The following is a 20,149-nucleotide window of genomic DNA, read 5'->3' on the forward strand; positions in this document are numbered from 1 at the left end:
TGTTTTATAACTTTTCATTTTATCCTTAAGCCCGACTTCTTATTTACATTGTAACTATCTCTTCTGTATGACATGCATTCAATATGATGAACCTTGTTGTGGTACCTTGTATTCTTGGTTAATAAAATCATTTTGAACTTAGATAACATTGCCCTCTTTTCTTGTGTCAAAAGTCTCGTATTCCACTGGTGAAACAGAAAACCCAAAACAGTAAAAAAGAAAAAAAAAAAACAGAAGCCATAGCACATCCTCTTGACCATTCCTGACATCATCCACAATCCAGGGGTCGACATTTAATGTAATCCAAGGCTGTGATGGAGGCCACATCGACCCATCAGATTGATGTCTGATTTGGTGCTCCAGATGCTACAGGAAAGTCCAGAGACACAACAATTAATGGAAAGGAATACTGGGGGGATAAAATTCACCTCTGGTGTCTTTAATAAAATCAGGACACTCCTTCACAACTGGCTAAAATAATCTTAAATTTCATTACACAACCCGGAGGCATGATAATTGGATGTTCAAAGTGCATCAATAATAGCAATCACCACATGATCAACAGGTTTACAATAGAACGTTTTAAAAGTGGGAAAATTGTAGACCAGTCCATGATCTTCAAGATATCCTCTAATATACCCCCTGTCCAAAAGCCCTAAGAGGCCATAGCACCCCTTATTGAGTGCACCCCAAGATTGGAAGAGTTTACCCCCAACTCTTACCATCACCAGCTGAACACATCCACTCGAAATTGTGGGAGAAAGATGATGAAAAGGCTATGAGCAGCTGGGGCACAGAGGTTTTCACTACTTGAGTCACCTGAAGACACCTTACCTCACAGCGCTTGGGGTGAGCACCAAAATAATATCCATGAACAAGAATGCATTTTTAGTCAGTCTGTAAATATGAAAAATAAACCCTGAATGCATGAACTGTATTGCTGCGATGTCCAAGGCCCTAAAATCAGAAATCCGAAAGAGCGCCTCCATCTTAGCAGTCAACCCCTTAATAGATAATGAATCATTGTCACCCCAAGGCTCAAATGAGTTCATAACTTGATCCACATGCCACATAACAGTCTAACCGTGGTTTAGGAGGGATCATATACCTGATAACCTTCAACAATCTGCAGATTAAGGGATGCTCTTCTTTCAGTTTTCCATCCACCTTATGATGTCATAGCAGACCTATATCCCTCAGTGGTCTAATAGGCATTTCGCCCTGCCATTAGAGAGGCCAAGAAGTTGGGCACCCCCACAAAACCTGCTGAAATGGAATCCAAACACCTTTCCAGGCACCAGCCACACCAGAGACCCCATCTTGACTTGTGAGCCTTGACAGTGCAAGTGGCCAAATGAAATCTCACCTGGCACATCTGTAAACATCCCAAAATGTTCAATGCCACCAAGACCAGTCTTTTGTGTTGTACTAACATATGGGACAGGCTGTAGGGGCTCTACAGAATCTGAGGCAAAACAGGCAACTGTACAGGAAAATCTATTGAGAGTTCCAGAAGAATGGAAAACCATGGCTGACTTCCCACTGTGCCTTAGTCAACTCTGACAATGGTTTTGACCGTGTTCCTCCCAGTTTGTTGACGTATCTGACCACAGTCAGATTGTCCATGCAAAGGAGAACCGTGCATTTTACTCTCCCTTTCACCAGGGTTTGAATTGGAAAGGAGCCTGCAAGAAGCCCTAAACATGTATGTGCCATTATGACTCCCTCCTGTACCATCTTCCTCAGTCCAAAGGTGCCAGACTTGCGCCCCATCCCCATAGATCTGCACCAGATTCCAAAGCAAGTTTTGGGGAAGAGTGAAAAATTGATTTGCCATTCCAGGCATCCATATGGACGAACAGCTAGGAAATTTCTGCCTTTGTCTCTCAATCGAAGGGGGTAACTGAAAATATTGTAGGCCTCTTTGAAGATGGTTCATATTGTACCTGTGCAGAGTCCGGTAATAAAAGGGCCCCAGAAATATAAATCAAATGGACAATGCCAACAAACTTACTATTTGTGCTAGATGTCTCGATGAAATATGGGTCTCACCAAGGACTGATCTCAGCTGTTTCCTGATCCTCTTCAATCTCTTGCCAGGCAACGTCAACAAGCCCTTGACTGCATCTATTAGGAACTCCAAAATGTCAATCAACTGAGAGGGAACAAGATCCGACTTTTCCACATTCACAATGAACTCTAGGCTCTGAATAAGGTCCACTGCTACCTTCACCTGCTGTACGAAGAGACCCCTCTCCTGACTGAAGAAATTCATATTGTCCAGATACACATTAATTCTCAGACCTTGGACCTGAGAAACTCTGACACTGGTTTCAGCAGCTGGGTAAAACACTAAGGAGCTGAGGAGGGGCCAAAGAAAAGGGACCTGAACCTTTATAGACTTCCTTTCAAAAGTACTGCAGATGCTTCTTGTGACCTTGAAATATAGGACCATTGAATAAGCCTCCTTCAGATCTAGACAAATCATCCAGTCCCCTAACAGCATGTCTCTTAGATAAAACACTATTCCCTTCTTGAAATGGCAATAAATCATAACTAATTTAACTCTCTCAAATTTATCACAAGCCTGAACGTTTTGTTTTCTTTTGCACAAGAAAAATATTGCTGACTCCACCTGGATGCTACCTCTACCTCTACTCTGGATGATCCCTCACCTCTACGTATATATCAGTTCCTCCCCTTCCTGGCAGAAAACCATTGGATGTGGACTCAAGGTCTGAATTGGAATTGCCAAGAAAACCTATCTGAAATCTATCTGAAACCTTGAACAGTCTGTCGAATCCTAGCATCTCTGAAACTCTTTCCCCATTCTTGTGCAAACAGAGCCAACTGCCCCCTAACCTTTCTCCAGAGGTTTAGAGAACTCTTACCTTGCTGTCCCCCTACCCTTGATGGACCACCGAAGTAGCCAAATCTGAAACGGCTATCCCTCCTTCTCTGAGGTAAGAACACCGACCTGGTGTACATGAACAAGTAGGGTCTGAAGAGGAACTGTCAGCCAGTGGACTGACCCTGGAATCCACTGGCCCTGGGGGAAACCCACCCAAAAACTCTCATGAGTGATACATGTGCCTTATCAGGAAAGGCAAATGCGAGGACAGATCAACCTATTTCCTTGATAAAAACATCCCCAAACGAGGACCCTTGGGAATTAACAGAATTACTAGAATAGACATATTCTCAAGTTTAGAATCTATATGTAGAAGGAGCCCTTGCCGTCTTGTGAAAAATTTGCCAGCATTTGTATTACCTAGGAAACACAAGGCACATTGGGCCCTCCTGGAAACTACCTCAGGGTCCAAACCTCCCCAGAATATTTGGCTTGTTCAGCTGCGCAGAGAATCCTGGATAGCGGGCCCAACAGTTTCAAAACTTTGTCCTGACAGGATGCCCACACTTTATACACTCCACTACGAGGATCCTTCACACCTTTGGCAAAACATGTGACACTAGTAGGGGTGAGAGCCATCTTATCTAAGATGGTAGGTCTTAGTCATTTTCCCCGCATCTTGGTGCTAGAGGCCACCCCATAGTTGTTTTGTGTCTGGATTTAATATAACCTTCAGTGAAGGAGGGAGGGAACTATTCTACAGAATGAGGGTGCTGCAGTAAAAAGGGGTCAAACATGAGTTTTATATCTGAATCTAAAATCACCTCATGGAGCTTTTCTATTTCAGTTATTTTAGGTATAAGACCCCCATCCTATTCATCATCATCATAATAAAGGTCATCAAGACATTCACTATCATCATCATAAGGCATCTTCTCATGGCCATCATCAGTACTCTGGAAAGGGTTGCACAAATTAGGGGTAGGATTAAAGAACCCTTCCGGAGTTGAACCATCACAGAGACCATCATCATTAGACACAACGACGAGCTTGGTTTTCAATACTTTTTTACATCCAGGTTTATTTAGGGAATCTGCAATAGCAGTGGGAACAGAGTTACCAATATCTGAGGTAACTGCCTTAAAAGTGGAAGAGACTGCCTTATTAATTGAATTTGAAACCGAGGAATCAAGAATGTCTTTCAAATTCCTCCCAAGCACTTCTTCATCTGATTCCTCCAAGCTCCCAGGGTGCTCACCATTGACAGCACTTTCCATAGTGGGCCACAAATCACCGGGTATTTGAACCCCACCAAGTATAAACAAATTTAAAACAAATCCCCGTCTTTTTGTTTTTAACTTCTCGCTTTGTTTTATGGGTAACTGTTCCATAAGTTCAGTCACAAAAACCAGGATACAAAAGGTCCAAAACAGCAATGAACGCAATATGTATGTTGGACCTGACCCTTTTTGCAGGTGTATCCCCGAACATGTTTTCCTTTTACCTTCTATTTATCTGACCCTGTATTTGTTGGTTTTAGGACTCTGGACACGTAACCACTGCCAATCAGTGCTAAAGTGCATGTGCTCTTTGTGTAAATTGTGATGGTTATCCATGATTGGCATGTTTGATTTACTGATAAGCCCCGGAAAAGTGCACTGTGGGTGCCCAGGACCTGTAAAACAAATGCTACTAGTGGGCCTGCTGCACTGGCTGTGCCACATACATGAGTAGCCTTGTAAACTTGTCTTAGGCTTGCCATCTCATTATCTGTGAGTGCAGTTGTAAACTGCCATTTCGACCCGGCAAGTGCACCCACTTTCCAGGTCCTAACCTTCCTTTTTTCTACATGTAAGGCACCCATAAGGTAGGCCCAAAGTATCCCCATGGCAGGGTGCAGTGTATGTGAAAGTTAGGACATGTCCTGTTAGTGAAATACTGCCATTTTCATGTTTCACTAATGATAGCCTACCTCTCCTATTAGCTATCATTGGAACTGCCCTGGAAGATATTACAACTATACCTTTCAATTGGGAAGAGATGGAGATTTGGAGTTTTAAAATACATCTTTTAGTGAAGGTGGTTTTAAATTGTTTGTTTAAAAATCAGGCATGGACTGAGTGACAAAAAACTTTGCCAAGCTACACAGAGTCCCGCAAGCGGTGGAGTAAGAAGTCACGAATGAAAAATGTATGCACATCGCAAATCAGTCAGGGTGCTTGTTTGTATATCCTAGTTTGGAAACTACCCTTTGTACATTAGACCCTTTGTGCATTATTTTAGGGTGCAGTCACAGTTTGTAGAAATAGTCAGCAGAAAGAATACAAATTATGCTCCATCTCCGTGCTGACTTTCACTGCGCTCCCCCCAGTGGATATCCTATGACCCACTGAAGACCTACTTTTGTAATAAAGCCCAGGGTCGCATAATGCATGGCTGCTATGAATTGCACAATATATGCAAGTTCATGACTTGAGAGTCCTAAATGTCTGCTTTTGGAGACACGCAGAGAAAGAGAGCTCTTCCGAAGGACCCACCGCCACTGGTTGTTTAGTGTCCATCACTCGCTACAACTTCTGTTATTGATTTAACAAGTGCTCTCTTTGGTGCTGTTTACTAATGACGTCTTACATTGCTAAAATCAGTAGATGGCGCCAACAGCTCGTAGTTGGCAGCCCGGCCCCAGAAAAACTTCAGATACCGCAGACTGTATTGAATGACACACCCGCTGGAACTCATCAGCCATTGCTGGTCATGGGAAGAATTAAGGATGTAGCAGAAAATACTTAATTCTAGTTTCTTTTCTTTTTGGATTATTTCCTTTAAACCTCTGCGGGGAAGCTTTTACAGGGAATTCCTTTATTTATTTTTTATTAAGCATTTGCAGGGAATTTCTTTGTGTTTTTTAAGATCAAGAGTCAAGAGGCAGCTTCTGTTTCATTTCTTATCGTTCATTAACTAATGTTTGTAAATCAGTAATATAGGAATATGGTGCAGAGAGAGAGAGGGCGGGAGAGGGTGTGGATGTGGATAAGCCATGTATTTGTTGCAACATTCTCTGGCCTGGACCATCATTATAAAATGCACAGCCTCAACTCATTACTAGTAGAGTGAAAGTCATTGTAAAGTTATTGTCTCCGGTGAAAAAAATATAGCAATGTATTAAAAAGCAAGGGTAACAGGACTCAATTTATTACAGTTGGTGGCAACGAAAGTTTAATTTCTTGCCAAACAGTTGTTTCCTCGAATGCGCTCGGATACATAAGTTTATGCATTCACACTCATCTGCGTCTTTACACTACCAGTATATAGTTTATAAAGATGTTTACTATGTCTTAACAATTATGTTACATGCTACTGGTGAACTTTTTCCCACCATTTTGCACCAATCGACTGTTGAAAAATGATATGTTCGCGACGAGTCAATGTAAAATGTAATAATTTGTATTTTCACTAATAACACAGTCTAAATGTATCATCCTCCGAAGATAAAATTCTGAGTTTGTGTCCCATTAAAATCTTTGACCTGCCAGACACTTGTAACGGCATTAACCCAGCAAGCGATTTTACTGGTTTAACATGTACAAGCTCACCTTTGTGGTCTTTATATTCACGTGAACGTGGATGGAAAATGAATTTGTTGTGTATTTTTCTACTCAAAGAGCTCTTCGTGCCTACTTTGTATTAGAGAGATAGTTCCAGAGCTGATGACACAATGCATATACCCCTACAATCTACAGGTGTTACGTACAATCCAGCTTGTGTGTCACCCTTCCAAAATTGTTAAAATTAGTACACTCGGGTATTTCACCCATTAATAAAAGCACCAACAAGCAGGTCATTATACATCATGTGCAAATCCTCAGCCGATCGTACGATGACAGGAACGGTGGCTGAAAGGGGTGGTATTTTTCCGGTAAAAGGAAGGCGCTGCCTTGTCTCTTGGCTGCAAACCACTAGAGACCCAAGAGACAGATTAGAGTCAGTGAGCCAGACAGGTCTTAGACTTAGAGGGACAATGCAGGCCGGATTGATGATGTCGAGGCCAGAGGAAAGAGGCCTAAAGTGAAGGAGGCCTTTCCAGGGGTGTGCATTAATGAGGAAACGAGTACAGTCTTTAATAGGCAGACCTTGCGAAAACATTCACTGATGAAGCTTACTTCCCATGTCTCCATCATTCAGATGCTGCACAAATGTCATGCCTTCTTTATGATATCCGAAATTCACCATTTTACCATGGTGAAGAATGACGTGTGGATGCAGGCACCTCACCAAGCGCGTCTACAGATGCTTTACTGGCAGCTAGCTAGCACGCAGGCGGCGATGAGCCATGTGATGCGGTCAGAGCCACATCTCACTTTGCGACAGTTTGTGCCTACTCCTTTTCCACTGCCTTCCTGATTTATCATGCTGGCTGCATAAAAGAAACTAGTTTGAGGATCCCTTTGGCTGACATGTAGAACTGAGAGCTGCATTTCAAGTCTGATTGTTTACACGTGACATCATCGGGAGGCAAGCAACCTTATGCGATTCACTGCAGGGAAAATGGACTAGCATGGCAAATAATAGGCTGCGTCGGCGAGCGCGCAGGTAAACTCCGCTCCGCCGGCGGTTGTCGGAGTTTTTGCCAAACTTTGCCCTTTTAAGCAAAGTGTGGAGTGGCGAAACTCCGGCGGCGGAGTGGAGTTTACCATGCACCCCTATTAAAAATTGCACTTTTAGAAAGTGGACATTTTAGTGCTTTACAATTCTATGTCTCTGCCTGCCTGTGGAATCAACGTCTGGTTTAGACTGACAGGAGCTGTTTGTGCATGTACTGTAGACAGTCACACACAGTGGCGGCTCCCGGTGAATGGGGGTAGTAGGGTGGGGGAGGGATAAAAAAAATAAACTTACCTTCTTTGCCTCTGCTGCCTCTGGCGCATGCCTCTCTCTCGCCTCTCCTCCGTCTCCTTCTCTGCTGGAAGAAGCAGCGGAAGAGCCAAGGTACCTGACTCTGCTGGCCAATCAGGACGCTGCAGGAGCAGCATCATGATTGGTGTGAGCGGCCTGTTTGGCCACTCAGGCAGTGCCTGGGGAGGCTGGGCATGTTCTCTAGGGATGTACAACACAGCCCAATGGAGAACATGCCAAGTGCGCATAACCGTTTGCCCAGCCTTACAGGGCCAGTCAAAGAGTCATGTGCATGTAGGGAGGGAGTGCAAACTACTCCTGCTCCCTCTGCAGTGAGCCAACCCCACCCTGCCCGACTCGGCTGAAGTCATAAAGAAAAATAAAATGACAATAACTTTTTGTTATTTTAATTTAATAATTATTTCCCACTGCTCAACGAGCAGTGGGGTGACGCTCCTCCGCCTTAGTTGAGGAGCCGCCACTGGTCACACAAAAGGAGCTGAGGTGATTGCCTGCATATTCAGATGAGCCAGAACCAGGCTGATGGGTCTTCCTATTCTGGAGTGGAGGGAGGAGTTGTTACTGACACCTGAATAGGTCCGTGCCTGTGCTCTCACAATGCTGTCTCCACCCCCCTGGAATGTGTCTGGAGCCAAGGCTTGGCAAGGCATAAACCTGTGGACAACAAAGACTTTCTTTGAAGTTTTCCAACTTCAAAGGCCAAATGGTGTTTTAAGTATTGGACCTAAAACTCCAGATTTTTAGAACAAGAGGAGCTAAAAAGCCTGTCAGGAGGCGTACTGCCCATTTGCTGTGTGTTACTGAACTGGGTTGGCCTGCAATTGCTGCTTCTCTCTGTGGGCAGCAGAAAGGACTGGACTTTTACTTTGCTGTATCCTGCTTGAGAAGATTATCCAAGGGCTTGAAGTAGAGCTTGCTTCCTGTTAAAATGTCTCAAGGACACAAATACTTCACCTGCAGCATCCTTGAACTCCACTGCTGAGAGTTCTGACCTTCCTTGTGGAACCAATCCCAGTTCTGGGCCCTTGGTGGTGGTTCATGCCCTGCAGGAGCTCGGTTGCATGCACACAGGGGGGCACAATATGCCAACCACTGCAGCACGAGTTCAGTGACCGGTCTCCGAAGTCCAAGATTACTGCACGGACTCCGATACAGGCCTTGCTGTGGAGCTGAAAGAATCAATGCATCGTTGGACCGCAGCTGAAGAAATTGATGCAGCGCCTGTTTACCACTGTGTTTTCCGACATTTCCTTCTCCTCTGCAGCTGTTTTGCCTTGTGAATTTCGATGCATTTGAAGGTACTTTGTGTAAAATCACTGCAGCCATAGTTTCCTATGGACAGAATAGCTAAAATCTTGTAAAAGTCATGTTTTGAGCTGTATATGTTTGATTTTTGTTAATTTTGAATTGGTTGGTTTAGATAAAGATCCTTTTTCTAAACTGGTGTGGTGTTCATTTGTAGTATTTTCACTGTGTTACTGTGTGTGTTATGTACAAATACATTGCCTCTAACATAAGCCTGACTGCTTGTGCCAAGCTACCAAGGGGGTAAGCAGGGGTTATCTGGGTGTGTAACTCCCTTATCTTGAATAGAAGGAAAGGTCCCTACTTGGACATGGTGCATACCAGTCCAAACTAGAGATCCCTAATTCTAACGAGGTACATAAGTAATAAAACAATGTTCATACAGAAACAACTTTAAGAAATAAATGTAAGCACTAGTAGTCAGAATCCTGCAACCTGAAAGCTCCAGTTGAGTAGAACAAGAAATAAAGTCAGACATGAACACGTGCGACATTGTGGTGAACTCTACCCTAAGGCACAGATTTACTAAGCCATTACATTGTCCTTGCATCACGCTAGACAATGCAACGGCTTAAGTGAGATTTATTAAGCCATGCAAACCCTCCTTGCATGGCTTAGTAAATCCAGAGCAACGCACAGTAGCGCCAATTTTGATGCAATCCCTGATTTACTAAGGGTAGCAAATCTGGAATTGTGCCAATCCTCATTTCATTTCATTATTTCACCTTTCTACATGTGCCGCATTCTGCAGCACACATAGAAAGAGGAAAATATCGCTAAGGATGCACCATGGCGCAAAGGGTGCCTGCAGTGGTGCTAGGCAGGGATCTCTGACATATTATCGACAGACACATTATCGAACTACACAAATATCGCAACAAATATATCGACATCAAAAATATCGACATTGTATACTTATTTAAAAAACTACACTAATATCGACACTACAATATCGTAATACAATTATATCGATCACACAAATATCGCACACATTAATATCGAAATACTAAATATCGACATAAGTTAATAAATATGACACATGTCACAAATATCGATAACCAAAATATAGACATCAATAATATCGTTTTTTTAAATATATCGACAATTCTAATACTAATAAAACCAATACTTTCAACAACATAAAGACAATATTTTACCAAAACATACATTTTCAAATGAGATTCTACTTAAACATAAACATAACATTTATAGCGATCTCTATATTTAACAACATAATAAAAAAAACCTAAAATAATTATCACATTGGCATTTCGAACACATTTAAATAAAATTAGTACACATTATAAACAATCTTTTTATATATAATAATTTAAAACTCTCCTCCTTTAAAACTAAATATACTCTTACTTAGCATTTTCCATAAAAGGAAACCAATTAACTAAAAAAAATTCAAACCATCCAATAGAAAGGCCACATACAGAAAACAACCAATAACATTCAAGAAACAATTTGAAACCACTATATAAACCAATTAAAACAAGTGTTCCACGGTGCCTTAAACCAAAGCATTGAACGAAGAAGAAGCTCTACTAAACAGAAGAAACCTACATCCTATTACTATTCTAAAAACGTAAGTAAATATTCTTTTCTAACTAAACTGCCAAATTAAACTAAAACACTAATTTATCTTTACTCAAATAAATAACTAACTTATATATTCCATCTCTTTATGTTTCCACTACAGATATTACTCCAAACAGCTAAAGAAAATATTGAAGATTGCCAGAAAAGACTCACTAAAAAGTAAGTATACTATCAAAATACTTTATAAAATATTAATTAAATCCTACTCAAACCCCAAAACATCCTAAACCCCTAAACAAATCCATGTTCTCTTTTTTAAATTGTAAAAAACCTGTATAAATTAACACCTATAGTCTATACCACTGGGCATGAGGGTAGGCTCTGTTTGCTTAGTGAGAGGTTAGGCTACTGCATCTTATTTATTAGGCAGGAGGGGCACATAGTAAGAGGGGTAGGAGACGGGGGTACATTGACATGTGGTGGGGGAGGGGGGGGGTAGAGAACTGGGTGGAAAGGTTGTTCATTCTCCTGAATAATTGGTCTTGATGATAAATGTGTGGTACTTCCGGGACAGATGAAGGTGGGGGAATGTTTTTTGAATTGTTAATTTGTAAAACAATAAAATAAGTTTCTTCAATAAAAATATAGTCTATACCAAACAGCAATACCACCCCACTTAAAAAACTAAACCAACCACAACAATAAATGTTCTTTAACTTTCAGAGACTAAATCAACTAAACAACATTTTTGCGACAAACAACATCTTCATTCAAATACAACAAAAAAGACTTGGTAAGTATATATAAAAAAATGCTTTTTTGCTAATTTCATATAAAGATATAAAGTACTATAGCATATATTTTCATATACATTTTTTCCAGAATTGTAACACATCACGATGACAGAAGAAGCCCAATTTATAACTTCGCAGAAAGGAAAATTCCTATTGTGTTACATGGGTTACACGTACACCCAAGAAAAGCAGATGGACCGAAAAGTGAACTGGAAGTGTACTAAATATTATTCTAACAAATGCTACGGCCGAGCAACAACAAGAGAAACAACTGTACTATATACAAGAGAGCATAACCATCCACCCAATCTCTCTGAAATAGAAGTCAGATCAACTCTTGAAAATATCAAAGAATTAAGCACAGGTTCACAAACTGCTACAAGTGTAATCCTAAAAGAACTATTACCTAGAGTGCCCAAAGAAGCAAGAGGCCAATTACCATCAATTGCTTCTATAAAAAGAACTATTGCTAGGACCAAAAAAGCAACCACAACAACTATACCATCCCCTAAAACTTTTCAAGAGATCATCATTCCACCAGAATTAAGTATCACCCACAATAATGAACCTTTTATTTTTTTTGATAACAAAAGCCCAGAAAAAAGAATCATAATGTTTGCTACTGCAAACAATATAACTAAACTGCAACAATGCCAAACATGGATGATGGATGGCACCTTTACAATATGCCCAAAACCATTCTATCAGCTTTACACAATACACGGTCAATATCACAACACTTCCATACCTTTAATTTATGCACTATTACCTAACAAACAAAACACAACATATAATGAAATGCTAGGAAAAGTAAAACAAGAATCTAATGATTTTTACCCTCAAACAATTATCATAGACTTTGAGCAAGCCATGATAAATTCCATTCTAAAACTGTACCCCCATACAGCTATCCAAGGATGTTACTTCCATCTTAACCAATGTATATGGAGACATTTACAAAAATCTTCACTAAGTGTAGAATACGCCACTAACATAAGTTTTGCACATCAAATAAAACTTCTAACAGCCCTAGCTTATGTACCAACCACAGATGTTGCAGAACATTACAATCTTTTATTAGAAAGTCCATTCTACAAACAAAATGAAGTAAAGTTATCTCCCCTGTTAGATTATTTTGAAGATACCTGGGTGGGGAGACTGCACAGATCAGGCCATAGACGTCAGCCCAAGTTCCAAATACCTTGGTGGAATGTATATGTAAGTACACTCAACCAACAAGCCAAAACTAACAACGCCGTCGAGGGCTGGCATAATGCATTCCTAACTTCTACTGGGAGAACAACTCCAACACTACAAAAACTACTAATTGCCATACAAAAGGAACAAAGTTTCCAAGAATTAAGAATGCAACAATCTGTCCTACAATTAAAACCAAAACAGTCTACACAAACTACTCAAATGTATAATTACCTACAACAACAGGTACAGCTATACCCATCCACAAGAGGACTTGAGTACTTAAATATAATAGCTCAAACTCTCTTCTAAACCCTTTTCTAAATATTAACCCACAATTCTACTAAAACAACTATCACAACATAAATAATCCACTTTATTATATCACATATTTAATTATGTGGTCTAAAATATATACATGAATTATATGGACATATATTTAGACAACATAATTAAACAAACCAAGTACACAACAACAATATTAAATATATAAGGTTTCACCACCAACAATAAAAATATTTAAATGAACTTACCTGTGTAGTATCTCCAATGGGATAATAACATTCCTTCCAAATAAATCCAGGGAGTTCAAAATCCATAGTTATCCAAAAAATGACTATCCATTAACCATAAAAATCCCGAAAAATATAAAAAAGGTAAATAACCGCTCCTGGAAACCCGAACAATAAAGGAAGTGTTAAATAAACATTAGTAAACACAACTAATACACACTTCCTTTAAAAAAATAATGTTTGAAACCGACGAAAATATCTTCTCCGTAAAACCTACAAAACAGAAACAAACATTCCCACCCACCCACAAACACACAAAACGCACGTACAAACCTCACTACAAACGTTATTCAAACACTATAAAACTTTAACACACCGAAATACCAAAACACTAACAAAGCAACAAACACGGAACACAACGTTAATTATAAAACCGTATACAAACTATTACTAACACCCTAACTTCTAAAACATCAATCAATACACACTTATTACAACATAACTACTTCCACAAAACACTTAAAACTATTTAATAATAAAGCAAATAACTCTTACCTTCTCAAACGCGAAACAGCTCCGAACCGCGACCTGGATTCGACCAAAATAACCCAAAACAACAGCGAGCGGTTACAAAATAAAAGAACCAAACAAACATAGGAAGTTTGAAAATTAAAGCAGCACGGTTTTAGGTGAATGCTCAGCCTGGACTTCTCACTTTATCAGTAACGATAATATTGCCCACCTCAAATGGTCAGCTGCTCAAATGACCACCAAGACAACAATTATCCACAAGTATGAGAGGCAACATATTGGAAGAAATGTAAATTAATGTCAAAATAAACTTTTGTGTTTCGAATCCACACAGTAGTTGAGTATTTGCTTGAATTCCTTTATTCCAAGATTTAGTGAGACCAGATCCGCAGCCAATGCATTTCGCACAAACATGGGATTTTCAAGGCGAGTTTCAACAATAAGAAATATTTACACGTCAAAACGGGGGGTAGTATGACGAAATCGGCAGGACCCAGAGTTCAATCTAGGTAATAGGTCGATAGCTTTAGACAGTTCGTATGGTATATATCAGACATGTTTATTGCAATGATGTAATTATTAAAATATGCGTAATAATAAACAAAATTTTCTCTCGAATGAATATACATTCCAACAACTATAAAATAAATATTATTTTCCTATCTACTATTTAATTTAAAAATAATTTGGAATTTGCATTCTGATATAACTTCTATGTTTTATCCAACCCAAACTAAAATCTACAGATTTTTTGTCAATTAAATCCAATAAATTTAACTATTCTTATTCAACTCTACAATTAATTCTAAAATTTGCTATTTACCAAACTTAATTAACATACTACTCCCACTACATACTGAACTTAATTAATTTACTATTCTCACTCCAACCTATATTTAATTAGGGTAGGTGCTGGACACTGAACTAAATTAATTTACTATTCCCACTCCACTCTATATTTATTTAAGATAAGTGCTGGACACTGAACTTAATTAATTTACTATTCTCACTCCAACCTATATTAAATTAGGGTAGATGCTGGACACTGAACTAAATTAATTTACTATTCCCACTCCAGTCTATATTAAATTAAAATAAGTGCTGGACACTGAACTTAATTAATTTACTATTCTCACTCCAACCTATATTTAATTAGAGTATGTGCTGGACACTGAACTGAATTCATTTACTATTCCCACTCCAATCTATATTTAATTAAGATAAGTGCTGGACACTGAACTTAATTAATTTACTATTCTCACTCCAAACTATATTAAATTACAGTAGGTGCTGGACAATGAACTTAATTAATTTACTATTCCCACTCCACTCTATATTTAATTAAGATAAGTGCTGGACACTAAACTTAATTAATTTACTATTCTCACTCCAACCTATATTAAATTAGGGTAGGTGCTGGACACTGAACTAAATTAATTTATTATTCCCACTCCAGTCTTTATTAAATTAAAATAAGTGCTGGACACTGAACTTAATTAATTTACTATTCTCACTCCAACCTATATTTAATTAGGGTAGGTGCTGGACACTGAACTAAATTAATTTACTATTCCCACTCCACTCTATATTTAATTAAGATAAGTGCTGGACACTGAACTTAATTAATTTACTATTCTCACTCCAACCTATATTAAATTAGGGTAGGTGCTGGACACTGAACTAAATTAATTTACTATTCCCACTCCAGTCTATATTAAATTAAAATAAGTGCTGGACACTGAACTTAATTAATTTACTATTCTCACTCCAACCTATATTTAATTAGAGTATGTGCTGGACACTGAACTGAATTCATTTACTATTCCCACTCCAATCTATATTTAATTAAGATAAGTGCTGGACACTGAACTTAATTAATTTACTATTCTCACTCCAAACTATATTAAATTACAGTAGGTGCTGGACAATGAACTTAATTAATTTACTATTCCCACTCCACTCTATATTTAATTAAGATAAGTGCTGGACACTAAACTTAATTAATTTACTATTCTCACTCCAACCTATATTAAATTAGGGTAGGTGCTGGACACTGAACTAAATTAATTTACTATTCCCACTCCAGTCTATATTAAATTAAAATAAGTGCTGGACACTGAACTTAATTAATTTACTATTCTCACTCCAACCTATATTTAATTAGAGTATGTGCTGGACACTGAACTGAATTCATTTACTATTCCCACTCCAATCTATATTTAATTAAGATAAGTGCTGGACACTGAACTTAATTAATTTACTATTCTCACTCCAAACTATATTAAATTACAGTAGGTGCTGGACAATGAACTTAATTAATTTACTATTCCCACTCCACTCTATATTTAATTAAGATAAGTGCTGGACACTAAACTTAATTAATTTACTATTCTCACTCCAACCTATATTAAATTAGGGTAGGTGCTGGACACTGAACTAAATTAATTTACTATTCCCACTCCAGTCTATATTAAATTAAAATAAGTGCTGGACACTGAACTTAATTAATTTACTATTCTCACTCCAACCTATATTTAATTAGAGTATGTGCTGGACACTGAACTGAATTCATTTACTATTCCCACTCCAATCTATATTTAATTAAGATAAGTGCTGGACACTGAACTTAATTAATTTACTATTCTCACTCCAAACTATATTAAATTACAGTAGGTGCTGGACAATGAACTTAATTAATTTACTATTCCCACTCCACTCTATATTTAATTAAGATAAGTGCTGGACACTGAACTTAATTAATTTACTATTCTCACTCCAAACTATATTAAATTACAGTAGGTGCTGGACAATGAACTTAATTAATTTACTATTCCCACTCCACTCTATATTTAATTAAGATAAGTGCTGGACACTAAACTTAATTAATTTACTATTCTCACTCCAACCTATATTAAATTAGGGTAGGTGCTGGACACTGAACTAAATTAATTTACTATTCCCACTCCAGTCTATATTAAATTAAAATAAGTGCTGGACACTGAACTTAATTAATTTACTATTCTCACTCCAACCTATATTTAATTAGAGTATGTGCTGGACACTGAACTGAATTCATTTACTATTCCCACTCCAATCTATATTTAATTAAGATCAGTGCTGGACACTGAACTTAATTAATTTACTATTCTCACTCCAAACTATATTAAATTACAGTAGGTGCTGGACAATGAACTTAATTAATTTACTATTCCCACTCCACTCTATATTTAATTAAGATAAGTGCTGGACACTAAACTTAATTAATTTACTATTCTCACTCCAACCTATATTAAATTAGGGTAGGTGCTGGACACTGAACTAAATTAATTTACTATTCCCACTCCAGTCTATATTAAATTAAAATAAGTGCTGGACACTGAACTTAATTAATTTACTATTCTCACTCCAACCTATATTTAATTAGGGTAGGTGCTGGACACTGAACTAAATTAATTTACTATTCCCACTCCACTCTATATTTAATTAAGATAAGTGCTGGACACTGAACTTAATTAATTTACTATTCTCACTCCAACCTATATTAAATTAGGGTAGGTGCTGGACACTGAACTAAATTAATTTACTATTCCCACTCCAGTCTATATTAAATTAAAATAAGTGCTGGACACTGAACTTAATTAATTTACTATTCTCACTCCAACCTATATTTAATTAGAGTATGTGCTGGACACTGAACTGAATTCATTTACTATTCCCACTCCAATCTATATTTAATTAAGATAAGTGCTGGACACTGAACTTAATTAATTTACTATTCTCACTCCAAACTATATTAAATTACAGTAGGTGCTGGACAATGAACTTAATTAATTTACTATTCCCACTCCACTCTATATTTAATTAAGATAAGTGCTGGACACTGAACTTAATTAATTTACTATTCTCACTCCAACCTATATTAAATTAGGGTAGGTGCTGGACACTGAACTAAATTAATTTACTATTCCCACTCCAGTCTATATTAAATTAAAATAGGTGCTGGACACTGAACTTAATTAATTTACTATTCTCACTCCAACCTATATTTAATTAGAGTATGTGCTGGACACTGAACTGAATTCATTTACTATTCCCACTCCAATCTATATTTAATTAAGATAAGTGCTGGACACTGAACTTAATTAATTTACTATTCTCACTCCAAACTATATTAAATTACAGTAGGTGCTGGACAATGAACTTAATTAATTTACAATTCCCACTCCACTCTATATTTAATTAAGATAAGTGCTGGACACTGAACTTAATTAATTTACTATTCTCACTCCAACCTATATTAAATTAGGGTAGGTGCTGGACACTGAACTAAATTAATTTACTATTCCCACTCCAGTCTATATTAAATTAAAATAAGTGCTGGACACTGAACTTAATTAATTTACTATTCTCACTCCAACCTATATTTAATTAGAGTATGTGCTGGACACTGAACTGAATTCATTTACTATTCCCACTCCAATCTATATTTAATTAAGATAAGTGCTGGACACTGAACTTAATTAATTTACTATTCTCACTCCAAACTATATTAAATTACAGTAGGTGCTGGACAATGAACTAAATTAATTTACTATTCCCACTCCACTCTATATTTAATTAAGATAAGTGCTGGACACTGAACTTAATTAATTTACTATTCTCACTCCAACCTATATTAAATTAGGGTAGGTGCTGGACACTGAACTAAATTAATTTACTATTCCCACTCCAGTCTATATTAAATTAAAATAAGTGCTGGACACTGAACTTAATTAATTTACTATTCCCACTCCAATCTATATTTAATTAAGATAAGTGCTGGACACTGAACTTAATTAATTTACTATTCTCACTCCAAACTATATTAAATTACAGTAGGTGCTGGACAATGAACTAAATTAATTTACTATTCCCACTCCACTCTATATTTAATTAAGTTAAGTGCTGGACACTGAACTTAATTAATTTACTATTCTCACTCCAACCTATATTAAATTAGGGTAGGTGCTGGACACTGAACTAAATTAATTTACTATTCCCACTCCAGTCTATATTAAATTAAAATAAGTGCTGGACACTGAACTTATTAATTTACTATTCTCAATCCAAACTATATTAAATTACAGTAGGTGCTGGACAATGAACTTAATTAATTTACTATTCCCACTCCACTCTATATTTAATTAAGATAAGTGCTGGACAATGAACTTAATTAATTTACTATTCTCACTCCAACCTATATTAAATTAGGGTAGGTGCTGGACACTGAACTAAATTAATTTACTATTCCCACTCCATTCTATATTAAATTAAAATAAGTGCTGGACAGTGAACTTAATTAATTTAATACTCTGACTGAAATCTATATTTAATTATGGGATTAGTTAAATTTAAAAATAAATTTAAATTTTCTAAATATTAATATTTTTTAAAGTAACAATATATAAACATGTTAAATTAACTTCCCACCCTTATCCCCTATAACCCAACATTCCGCTCCTAAAATTATTTGTAACATTCTAAAAAAAAAAAAAAAAATTCTAAATTAATTTGTTAAAAAATTAACAGATATATAAACATTTTTACAACACTTCCCACCCTTATCCCCTATCAACCAACATCCCACTCCGAAATATATTTGTAAAAATCGAAAATTTATTTCCTATTTATAAATATTTTTAATAAAAAATTAACAAATATTTATAAACTTCCCACCCTTATCCCCTATAAACCAACATCCCGCTCCTAAAATTTTATTTAAAATGCAAATTTTAATTTACAATTTCTAAATTTTTTTTTATTTTAAAATTAAATAATATATAAACATCTTTAAAACACTTCCCACCCTTATCCCCTATAAACCAACATCCCGCTCCTAAAATTTTATTTAAAATGCAAATTTTAATTTACAATTTCTAAATTTTTTTTTTTTTTTTAAATTAAATAATATATACAAATTTTTAAAAAACTTCCCACCCTTATCCCCTATAAACCAACATCCCGCTCCTAAAATTTTATTTAAAATGCACATTTTAAATTACAATTTCAAATTTTTTTTTTTTTTTTAATTAAATAATAATATAAACATTTTTAAAACACTTCCCACCCTTATCCCCTATAAACCAACATCCCGCTCCTAAAATGATTTCTAAAATTCTAAATTAAATTTACAATTTCTAAATAAATTTCAAAAAAATTCTAACAATATATAAACATTTTTAATACACTTCCCACCCTTATCCCCTATAAACCAACATCCCGCTCCTAATTTTTTTTATAAAATTCTAAATTTAATTTAGAATTTCTAGAAAATTATTTTAAAAAATTTACAAATATATAAAAAATTTTAAAACACTTCCCACCCTTATCCCCTATAAACCAACATCCCGCTCCTAAAATTAAATATACATTTCACATTTTAAATTAAATTTAATAATTAAATTTTACAATATATTACAAAAATAAATTAACTTTTTTAAAACACTCCCCACCCTTATCCC

At 36.8% G+C, this 20,149-nt stretch overlaps 1 long non-coding RNA gene across 1 annotated transcript; it reads left to right on the forward strand.

The window, feature by feature from the left end:
* The first annotated feature begins 10,773 nt into the window (after window positions 1–10,773).
* On the forward strand, window positions 10,774–11,547 carry LOC146871917 (uncharacterized). The gene is made up of 3 exons (XR_014959628.1): window positions 10,774–10,834; window positions 11,339–11,408; window positions 11,498–11,547. It is a non-coding gene; the product is annotated as an uncharacterized LOC146871917 (long non-coding RNA).
* Window positions 11,548–20,149: the final 8,602 nt, after the last annotated feature.

The sequence above is a fragment of the Triturus cristatus genome, chromosome 1_1 (genome assembly GCF_964204655.1).
Source record: "Triturus cristatus chromosome 1_1, aTriCri1.1, whole genome shotgun sequence".
Lineage (NCBI taxonomy): Eukaryota > Metazoa > Chordata > Amphibia > Caudata > Salamandridae > Triturus > Triturus cristatus.